The sequence below is a fragment of the Bubalus bubalis genome, chromosome 5, assembly GCF_019923935.1.
Source record: "Bubalus bubalis isolate 160015118507 breed Murrah chromosome 5, NDDB_SH_1, whole genome shotgun sequence".
In the NCBI taxonomy this organism is placed as follows: Eukaryota; Metazoa; Chordata; class Mammalia; order Artiodactyla; family Bovidae; genus Bubalus; species Bubalus bubalis.
This window is the reverse complement of record NC_059161.1, coordinates 128,357,070-128,366,802: the sequence shown is the minus strand read 5'-3', so window position 1 is coordinate 128,366,802 and position 9,733 is coordinate 128,357,070. Positions and strand designations below refer to the sequence as shown.

At 54.3% G+C, this 9,733-nt stretch overlaps 1 protein-coding gene across 2 annotated transcripts in view; it reads left to right on the top strand.

The window, feature by feature from the left end:
* LTO1 (LTO1 maturation factor of ABCE1) overlaps positions 1-9,733 on the top strand; it is a 67,770-nt gene that overhangs the window by 29,260 nt on the left and 28,777 nt on the right. The window lies entirely within an intron of this gene.

Below are 9,733 nucleotides of genomic sequence, written 5' to 3'. Positions count from 1 at the left end.
GGACCTCTCTTCACCTTTAGAATTTGCCCGGGGGCTGCATTCGTGAGCCTGAGGCGGTTGGCGGGGGTCTGGCAACAATCAGAACAATTACAAGTTAAAGAAATAGGTGTATTGATCTGATGATTTTAAACAAAACCTATATATATTCGTGGCTATACGCGAGTCCCCAATATTAATCGCAAACTTCTAAGAATATAAAAGAATATAGTTTTTTAAAATGAAAAGATTCAGTCTCTGGTGCTTATTTTTAAAATAAAAGGACATCTTACCCAGTCTTAACATTTTTTTTTAGTTTTTACTCTACCTGCCCCAAATTAAGAACACTGTTCATTAACTTCCCTCTGAATGTAGTCTAGTGTCATCAAACCATCTGATACCCTAACGTTAAAGGCTCAAAGAAAACGGATTAAAAAGCCCCCCCCTCCCCTTCGCAAGGGCGCACACAACAGGACAAGACCCCCTCACTTTTCAGAGCTGATTCCCGCGCCCCTCCCCCGCCGAGGATCAGGGTTACTAATATTCCGGGTCCAGGAGGGTAATTACCCTGGGCTCACGCCTCGGGAGGAGCGGATGGCCCGACAAGGGCGCGCCCACCGCCGTGTCCCCCTCCCTGGGCACCCAGGCTCGCGTTGGGCCCCAGCACGCGGGAGCCTCGGAGCATCAGCCCGTGCACGAGGGCGGCGGGGTTGCTTTTCATTCATAAAATCCCGACCCGGCGGCCGCCGGGATGATTTATGGGGTTGCGCGCTACCACCGGGTTGCTTCTGTCCCGGAGGGCGGGAGGCGAAGGGGCCCGAGCCCCGCGTGTGCCCGCACCCGGGCCCGAGGCAGGCTGGCCACGGCTAGGGGCAGCGGGTCGTAAAGAGGATCGCCCACTCCGGCGGGACGGACTCCAGGTCCAGGAGGGAGCTTCCCCCTAACCCCGGAGAAAGACGGAGGAAACTGGAATTAGCATGAGCCAATGGGGGAGCGGCGCTGTTACTAGGCGGGCCGGGCAGATCTAGACGAGGAACTTCGTTGATTTCCCCGCTCAGGGACGGGCGCAAAAGTGCAAGCCCGGCTTCCGAGCGTGAAGAGCCGTCCAGGAACCCGCGGGGGGAGGCGCTGGAATTTGGTGCCGGGTGGGGAGAGCCCGCCGCCCAGCCCCCACCCCGAGGAGCCCAGATCCGCATTCCCTGGAGAACCCGGGTGGGGAGGGGGTGGTGGTGGCGGCTACAGCTTCGGGCCTTTAATAAAGGCTGCCTATAGGAGAGCAGGGGACGCGTTTTATTTTTTTTTTTTTTTGAGAGAAAAAGCAACTTTTAAAAACTTCACTGCTTAAGGTTTAATTTTGCACGGCCTTGATAAAACCCACCACGAAGCAGGAACTACAAGTTCTGGGCTCATTTAGAGTGCTCTGTGCTATTGAAACAAAGGGCCAGTGGCTCAACGGGAAACCAAGTTGGTTGGGAAGAAAATGCAAAAGTCACTTAGATCACCTTTCCTCGCCCCCTGGTCCCCTCGCCGAAGTGACCTCAAGCCGGGAGGGACGCCAGCCCCGAGAGGGCCAATTCCGCGGCGGGCGCCTTTGCCACCGTCCCTGGCTGTGGGAACCTTCATTCACGGCGGGGGAAGGGAGCGCGTTCATTCAGGAGCCAGCGCGCCGCGGCGCCGACTCCGGGACGCACCGCGGCTGCGCGCCGCTGGGCCGGGGGGCTCTGGGGAGGGGGTGCAGGGCCCAGCGGAGACCTTCCCCCGGCCGTAGAACTCCAGCCCCTGCCCTCCCCGGAGAGCACTGGGCGGCGGGCGGGCGCGTGCAGGTGGGGTCACCTGCAGCCGCATACCTGGCGGCGACTTGAAAGGACTTGGCTCCAGCTCTGCGAGTTTTCCATTGTTAAGCCCTTAAGTCGTTCTGGAAAACGCTTCCGAGTGCGGGCCGCGGGGTTCCGGGGGCTTCACTTCCCCCACAAAGTGCTCGCTTTTGGCGGGGCGCGTACGGCGGTCCACGTGCTGAGATAGGTCCGCCAGGGATACGCGGTGCGGATCCCCTGCGCCCCAAAGTTGCGGAACAAGCCGGAGCCAACTCCGGCCCCAGGGCCCACCCGGACACTCACAGGCTGGGAACTGGGGCAGCCTCGCCTCCCACCGCCCCAAAGCTATCGGGCAGGTAGCGGGGGACGGGACCACCGTCCCTCAGCCCTTAAGGCCGTGGGCGAAGTGCGCGCGGGAGCTAAAAACAAACCCCAACAGGTTGGGGGGCGGGGCCCGGTTCCCTCAAAGCCTCTGGGATCCCAAGGGAGAAGGTGCACGCTCGGAGATGAAAGGAGATTCGAACTCCTTGACCTCTGCCCCTCAAAACGCACCGCCTGCTTCCCTGAGCAATACGAACCCCCAAAGTTCACCAGGAATTGCCTGGCCCCTTGGCCGGTCTCTAACCAATGACCGCGGGGCGAGTGCCCCGGCTGATACAGATAACCACCTCCAGCCAAGGCGAAGGAATTGGGCGGCGGGTGGGGATAACGACCTAGGAGGCCATACTCCTCCCGCGTCTCCCTCGAACAAGCCTACCCGCGGCTGACCAGGACACCACCCCACGCCCCCTCCTTCGCCCCGCGTCCCCGACGCCCAACCTCCGCCTAGAGAGCAGGGCGCCACTGCAGAGACCCGCGAGGCGTCGGAAAACTTCCGCTGGAAGGAGCCTCTCTAAGACCCCCGTGGGCTCCCGCGGCACACCTTCCGCCTCCTTCAGTACTTGTCACTCGCGCCCCCGTCCTCGCCTTTTCCCGGAGAGTGTCTGCGGGGAGGACCCCCTGTACTAGAGCCTTCCAGCCTGCTTCTTTCTGCCGTGGAAACGCCCTGAAAACGTTCCCATCCTTTGAATTGGCCCTGGGGAAGGGCCGGGGGGGGTCTTAGTTAAGGGCCGTCTAGACATTCCAGGGCTCCCAACACTTGCTTCGGGGATGGGGGCGGGGGCAGAGTTCCAAGTGCGGAGAGAGGGGTTGCGTACTTAGCGCGCTGCACGCGTTTCCTAGGGTCCCTTGGCTTCGCGACGTCGGGGCTAGTGGCGGGACACGGCTTTGGGGAATTCTGAGGTTCGGGGTTCTAGGGGCTCGAAAGGCCGCGCCCTGTCCCCACGCCCCGCCCGCCTGCTTGCGCTAGAATCGCCTGCCCTGGGAGTCCGGGGAAACGAAGTTGGGGACTGGGGTGCGGCCCCGCCGGGGAGAGAGAGAGAGGAGGGAAGAGCGCGCGCCGCGGGAACCCGGGCCGGGGCTCCAGGGCCGCGCCGCGCATTCCGCACATTCCCGCCCGGCCTCGGCTCCGCCGCCACGTGGTCGCGGCGCGCGCCGTGCTTACCGTAAGATTCAGAAGAGAGGCGCACACCCCAGCTTGGGCTCGCCTGCGGACCTCCCAGGGTGAATCCCGACCTGCCTACTCTGTCCGGGTGAATAGCCAGAGGTTGCTCCTTTTTATGTAACAAGGAGCGTACAGCTGAAGTTGTGACACATCCATTGGTAGGTCCCACTGGTGTGTCAGGAGGATGACTTCCATCTCAGGAACGTCACCGAACCGGACCGATGACCATTCTGCCTTCACAGCGGTGAGAGCTTAGTGGAGGACTTGCAGCAGGCGGAGGAGGACTTTCTTCTTTTTCTGACTATTCCAAATCAGTCGGTGGCTCAACCCAGTATCCGTGAGACTGGGAAACAGAACCTATGACGTCCTTAGAGCATAGTGAAGTAAGTGAAGTAGTCACTCAGTCGTGTCCGACTCTTTGCAACCCCGTGGACTGTAGCCCACCAGGCTCCTCCGTCCATGGGATTCTCCAGGCAAGAATACTGGAGTGGGTTGCCATTTCCTTCTGCAGGGGATCTTCCCGACCCAGGGATCGAACCCAGGTCTCCTGCATTGCAGGCAGACACTTTAACCTCTGAGCCACCAGGTAAGCCTTTTTAGGGCATAGGGAACGTCCATAAAGCTGCCTGTACTTAGGTGCTCAGTCGTGTCCGACTCGTTGTGACCCCATGGACTGTAGCCTGCCAGGCTCCTGGGTCCATGGGATTCTCCAGGCAAGAATGCTGGAGTGGGTTGCCATTTCCTCTTCCAGGGGATCTTCCCGACCCAGGGATCAAGCCCTCATTTCCCTTATCTCCTGAATTGCAGGCTGATTCTTTACCATCAGAGCATGCGTGCTCAGTCGTCTCAGTCGTGCCCGACTCTGTGTGACCCCATGGACTGAGCCCGCGAGGCTCCTCTGTCCATGGGATTCTCCAGGCAAGAATGCTGGAGTGGGTTGCTACCTATATTATTAAAAAAAAAAAAAATCCTGAGGGGTCTTTTTCTGAGAACCAGAATAATGATCTATGTACTTTTCAAAAATTCATGCAAAACCAAACCACTTTTTCAGGGTGCCAGGAAGTTTGCAACCATATCTGTGAGCTTGCAGAAGAGTATCACACACAGACCTGTATCAGCCAGTAGGTGTGCATCTGGCAAATCTCTCTCCGTCTGTAAAAGGGAGCATGACTGAGTGTCTGGAAGGCTGTGCAGACGAGTAATTATGGTAACGTGTGTAGGGCGTTAGCCTGGGGCCTGGCATATGTCAAGGCCTGTTGGATTTATTCATTCATGTATTTGTTCTTGTGCAGAATGAAGGCCATGTGATACAGGCTGTATGTGGAATTAATTAAACATTTCAGTTTATATTCGGAAAGAGGATTAAAAAATGGCTTTATAGTCTATAAACTCACTTTTATTTGCTGACTTCTCCTGAGCTATCTGTGTTCATGAGATTTAAATCCTAGAGCATGCATTAAAAAAAAAAGTTTAACCACGATAATCTTCCTTTCTTATTTCTCAACATGCAAAAGAAGTAAAAAAGTGAATTTAAAAAATTGCCATTCAGTCACTGTCATGTCCAACTCTCTGTGACCCCATGGATTACATCCCAGCAGGCTCCTCTGTCCATGGGATTCTCCAGGAAGAGTACTGGAGTGGGTTGCTATTTCTTTGTCCAGGGGATCTTCCTGACCCAGGGATCGAACCCACGTCTCCTTTGTCTCCTGCATTGCAGGCAGATTCTTTACTGCTGAGCCATCAGGGAAACCCCAATGATTAAAAAAGGAAGCATGTTAGTTAAGGGTTAAAATGTCAAGGCAAGGCTGAGGGTCAGAAGCAAAAAGGGGGATTTCTGGTGGTCAAAGAGGGTGGACAGCCTGAGGCCCTACCCAGGTCTTTGGATAGGTGGGGCCCAGAGTCATTAAAAAAAAAAGGGGTGGGGTGGGGAGAGGTGATCAGAAGTGAAACTGACCAAACATGCAGGTCACTGACACTGGCGGAAGCAAAGAGGCAGAAGTGTCAAGAAGCCATAGGACTGGAAGCTGCTGACAGCGTCAGCCCATGGCCAGGGTACAGGCTGCCCTCAGGGGCCCCGAAGGGAAGAAGGACAGGGGAGGCTGGTTTAAACATTTAGCTGCAGCTTGGGCCTACTGGCGAGAGAGGACTCCTGGACCACCAGTCCGGAGGGCCTCCCGGTGCCCAAAGGACTCTGGTCAGCCCTTCTCTCCTTCGGTGATTATTGTTTAGTCGCTCGGTTGTGTCCAACTCTCTGCAACCCCGTGAACAGCAGCATGCCAGGCTCCCCTGTCCTTCACTATCTCCCTGAGTTTGCTCAAACTCATGTCCATTGAGTCAGTGATGCCATCCAACCATCTCATTCTCTGTCGCCCCCTTCTCCTGCCTTCAATCTTTCCCAGCATCAGGTCTTTTCCAATGAGTTGGCCCTTCACATCAGGTGACCGAAGAACTGGAGTTTCAGCTTCAGCATCAGTCCTTCCAATGAATATTCAGGGTTGATCTTTCCTTTAGGATTGACTGGTTTGCTCTCCTTGCGGTCCAAGGGACTCTCAGTAGTCTTCTCCAGCACCACAGTTCAAAAGCATCAGATCTTCGGTGCTCAGCCTTCTTTATGGTCAACTCTCACATCCATACATGCCTTTTGGAAAAACCATAGCTTTGACTATAAGGACCTTTGTTGGCAAAGTGTCTCTGCTTTTTAATATGCTGCTGTCTGGGTTTGTCATAGCCTTTAGAATGGAGCTTTCCTGGTAGCTCAGATGGTAAAACATCTGCCTGCAAGGCAGGAGACCCGGGTTCAATCCCTGGGTCAGGAAGATTCCCCTGGAGAAGGAAATGGCAACCCACTCCAGTATTCTTGCCTGGAAAATCCCATGGTCAGAGGAGCCTGATAGGTTACAGTCCATGGGGCCGCAAAGAGTGGGACACGACTAGCGACTTCACTTTCTTTCTTTTCTTTCCTGGTGATTAGAAAGTTTTTAATCGCCTTTCTAACCCAAAGAGGAAACTGGAAAAAGCAGCTGGGAAGTTTCCGAGCAAAATGCAAGCTTAGTGCTGTCAGCTTGGCCAACAGGCAAATACATGCTCCTTGAGCTCTTGTGAGGTGAGAGGGCTGGTCACGCTGCTCCCTCCCCTGTGAGCCTCCACCCTTCTTTGGTCCTGGTGAGTCAGGCCGAGTATGCTTTCCCCCCGCTGCTGTAACAGACGGAGAAGGCAATGGCACCCCACTCCAGTACTCTTGCCTGGAAAATCCCATGGATGGAGGAGCCTGGTGGGCTGCAGTCCATGGGGTCGCGAAGAGTCAGACACGACTGAGCGACTTCACTTTCACTTTTCACTTTCCTGCATTGGAGAAGGAAATGGCAACCCGCTCCAGTGTTCTTGCCTGGAGAATCCCAGGGACGGGGGAGCCTGGTGGGCTGCCGTCTATGGGGTCTCACAGAGTCGGACACGACTGAAGCGACTTAGCAGTAGCAGCAGCAGCTGTAACAGAGGACCACAAACTGTGTGGCTTCAGACAACAGTAACTGATTCTCTCATAGTTCTGAAGGCTAGAGCCCCAAATCAGGAAGTTGGCAGGGCTTTGTCCCCTCTGCAGAATCCTGGGGAGACCTGTGCTTGCTTCTTCCAGCTTCTGGGGCTCCCCTGTCTCTTGACTTGTGGCCACATCAATCCAGTGTCTGCCTCCGTCTTCACAGGGCCTTCTCTTTTCTGTGTGTCTTGTCCTGTTCTGTCTTTTGTAAGGACATCTGTTGTTGGATTTAGGGACCACCTGGATAATCCAAGAAGATCCTAAACTTGATTACTTCTGCAAAGACCTTATTTCCAAAAGCCATCGAATGCAGAGGCTCTGGTGGTCAGGAGGGGAACATGACTCTTGGGGGCCACCATTCAGCCCACCACAGGCGGGAAGAAGAGCAAAGATGGGACGGCTCTTAAAGTTTAAACTCTGCCATCAAATCCTTGTGTTTGATAAGGTCTTGGTTTGTGTCAGGGGGCAGAGGGACAGGGCCCAAACACAACTGAGTTATGGTGTGTGTCTTCCAGGACTTTCCACTGGAGGCCTGAGAAATAATACATGGAAATATTATTTATAAGAGAAAGTTTGTGGCAAAATAGGCAGATGCCTTCTATAGGCAATCACTATCCCTGTCGTATTTACTCCTTTGCAGAGATAGACAAGGAGAAGTCATGAAAAGCATGGTTGTGATTAAAATTTTCTTTTAAAAATATTCTTTATTTTTGGCTGCATAGGATCTTAGTCGGGCTTCCCTTGTGGCTCAGACAGTAAAGAATCTGCCTGCAGTGTGGGAGACCTGGGTTTGATCTTGACTGTGGCCCACAGGCTCTTGAGTCGCAGTGCGAGGGCTTCATTGCCCTGCAGCATGTGGGCTCTTAGTTCCCTGACCAGAGATCGAACCCACGCCGCCTGCACGGGAAGGCAGCTTCTTAATCCCTGGACCACCAGGGAAGTCCCACAGTTAGAATTTTAGGGAGGAATAAAGAGAAAGGCTTTATCCAAGAATGAGGAAGGCTAAGAGAGAGGAGACAATGTTCTAGGTGTTTGAACAGCATAAAGGAAATCCCACAAGGAGAGATTGCAGGGTATGCACTTGGCTGAAAAGCAAAGAGTCTGAACCCTTTAAAGCAGATTGGTGGGGGGAACGGAGATAAATCGTTGTCATTATCCACAGGGGGCCAATTCCAGAACCCCCTTAGATGCCTCAATCTGCTGGTACTTGTGGCCTTTATTTATAAAAGCATAGTGTCTGCATATAACCCACACACAGCTTCCCATTAGGCTTCATTTTAAAATTTTTTCTGTTTTTTTTTTTTTTTTTTTTCTTTTTGCTGTGCCGGGTCTTCTTTGCAGCACTCGGGCTTTCTCTAGCTGCCAAATGCAGGCTCTCTAGTTGAGACTCGGGCTTAGTTGCCCCACAGTAGGTGGGATCTTAATTCCCCGACCAGGGATCAAACCTGAGTCCCCTGGGTTGGAAGGCGGGTTCTTAGCCCCTGGACCGCCAGGGAAGCCCCCCTCCCATACACTTGCAGTCGTCTCGTGCTTACGGGTGTCGCCGATGACACTGTCCGTGCTCGGTCGTGGTTGCCGCTGTGCGGCAAAGTCAAGCTTTGCTTTTGGGAGCTTTCTGGGATTTTCATTTTCTTGGAGTATTTTTTGACCCGTGGTTGATTTGAATCCACGATAGGGAACCCGTGGATGTGAGGGACTGCTAAGGATAGTGTTGACCTCACAGGGTTTTCACCGAGACTAAATGAGTTCGGGCGGGTGAATCCAGATGGCACGGGGAGGGCAGCCATTATTAGCTGTGAAAATGCAGTTGCTCAGTCGTGTCTGACTCTTTGCGACCTCATGGACTGTAGCACACCAGGTTTCTCTGTCCATGGAATTCCCCAGGCAAGGATACTGGAGTGGGTTGCCCTTCCCTTCTCCAGGGGGTCTTTCTGACCCATGGATGGAACCTGGGTCTCCTGCATTGCAGGCAGATTCTTTAGGGAAGCCCTGAGGCGGACTATGAATCTGAAAATTGTAGTCGTGTAAAAGAGCCCCTTCATTAAGTCACAGCCAGCTCAACTCCCCATTTTTTCAATCAAAAGCTTCTGTAACTGCCAATAAGATCGGTCAACATGCGCGCCTAGAGCCCTTGCTCCGCAACAAGAGAAGCCCGCGCAATGAGCAGCCCACGCACCGCAACTGGAGAGCAGCCCCCGCTCTGCGCAGTGAGGTAGCAGTGTTGTTAGGCCGAGTAGCCTTCCAGACTTGGGGGAAATACGCGGGAGTTGGGTGTTGTTGCCTTGTCCTGGCTGAATGCACTCTTTGCTCTGTGCTTTTGGATGGATTGGAAACAGGTCTCAAAACTCCTTGTGGCTTCCCAGGTTGGGATTACAACAGCAGGAAGCGAGCCACTGAGGGTCACAGAGGGCAGGGTTGGGGCCACAGGGGTGACATCAGAGCAGCTCTCGGGGGAGAGGAATCTGAGCTTTCCTAGAGGGAGACCTGGGAGGCTCTTCTTGGCCCCCTCCCAAGCCTCACCTGTCCCTTCTTCCTGCCCTTTCTGGCTGAGGAGTCCAAACTCGGAGTCCACCCACCCGCAAGTTCCTTGCAAGTTTCAAAGTCATAGAAAGAGGGGGTTTGGAAAGAGGAGATGAAAGATAGGGATGGTGGCAAGCAAGGTGTGATTGCAATGCCTAGAGGTGGGGGCGGGAGGAGAGGGGAGTCCAGCGATCAGGAAGGTGGGAACAGGAAGGAAAGTTAGGAACTGCCCCCCCCACCCACCCCCACACGGTCCTCTTCCTCTCTACCCACACAGCTGCTTTACAGAGAGCAGCTAATTCATCTTCACATCAGCCTCTGAGGACAGTCACTTCATCCCCATTTTAC